Raw genomic sequence first — 1,512 nt, 5'->3', positions numbered from 1 at the left:
ATGTAAATAATTTTTTAAAAAGCACACCCGTGTATGTGTATTATTTTTTTTGCTCATACTCTAGCATTGTTAACAGTTGTTAATAAACAACTTTCAAAATTAAAAAAAAAGAAACCAAGCAATGAAAAAAATTAGATACATTTGCTTTACATCAACTAAAAGGTCTATTTAGTCAGCATAAGACCTAAGTTATATGGTTCTTTTTGTTTAATTTTGAGAGGGAATGTGTGCTCGCCAAAGATGGAGAGAGGTAGGGAAAAATGAGAAAGTATTCCCTATGGAGGATGGTCATACCATAATCCCTTAATTCCTCACTTCCTCTTAGGATTTTGGATGCACATGCACACTTGCCCAGCATGTTTTACAAGCAGTGGGGTCCAGGATTTGAACTGCACAGCCAGCCATCCTAAGCACCAGCTGGCCCAGTTATGTGGTTCTATTTTTAGTTTGTTGAATGTTCTATCATGTAGGGCTGTTGGATCTGTCACATGATTTTTCTGTATCTATTGTGATGATCATGTGTGTTTGCCATTTAATAACATGGTGACTTACATGCTTTGATTTCATGTTAAACTAACCTTGCATTCCTGTGATAATTCTGGATTATTCATGTGAATGATCTTTTTCTTTTTTTAAAGTTTATATAAGGTGGAAAAGAGAGAATCACACACACACACACACACACACACACACACACACACACGCCCCAAGGGCTGGTTACTGCATCAATCCCTTCTCCTTCATTCACCTCTTGGGATTTGGGGCATGTACACATACAAACCCAGCATTCTTTTCAAGCTGCCATGTCCGGAACTTGAACTCTGCAGTCAGCGATGCAGGATCCAACTGCCTTAACCACCATGACACCTGGCAGGCCCAAATGATCCTTTTTAAGTATTGATGGTTTGTTCTGCTATTGTCGAGTTGTTTTTTTTTTTTTTCAATCAATATTCATATGAAGTATTGGCCTGTAGTTTTCTTGTGATGTATTTGTCTAGTTTTGTTATCAGAATAATTTTGGCTTCATAGTTAGGAAGCATTCTGTCTTCTATTTTTTTGGAATAGTTTGCGAAGATCTAGTGTTAATTCTTTAAACATTTGATAAAATTTACCAGTGAAGCCATCTGCTCAGGTCTGAATCCCTCCCAAATTCGAAATTGAAACTTAATTTCCATTGCAACAGTATATTACATTATAGCAGCATTTCTCAAGAAATGTGTACTTCACTGTCACTGAGTGGAATATTCTAGAGATATGTTAGGTCTAATATGATTATATTGTTTATGATGGTTTGAACTTGTCCTCCAAAATTCATGTGTTGGAAACTTAATCCCTAATGCAACAGTGTTGAGAGGTGAGACCTTTAGGAGGTGATCAGGTAATGAGAACTCTCCCCTCTTGAATGGACTGATATTATTTCTGGAGTGGGTCTGTAATTAAAAATGTAGATTTCTTATCAAAGTGAGTTCAATCCTCCCTTGTTTGCTCACTTGTTTGGTCTTCTTCTCTTTC

This window comes from Tupaia chinensis, unplaced genomic scaffold, assembly GCF_000334495.1.
Source record: "Tupaia chinensis unplaced genomic scaffold, TupChi_1.0 Scaffold146177_1, whole genome shotgun sequence".
NCBI lineage: Eukaryota > Metazoa > Chordata > Mammalia > Scandentia > Tupaiidae > Tupaia > Tupaia belangeri.
The sequence above is the reverse complement of the archived record's forward strand: the minus strand, read 5'-3'. Positions refer to the sequence as shown.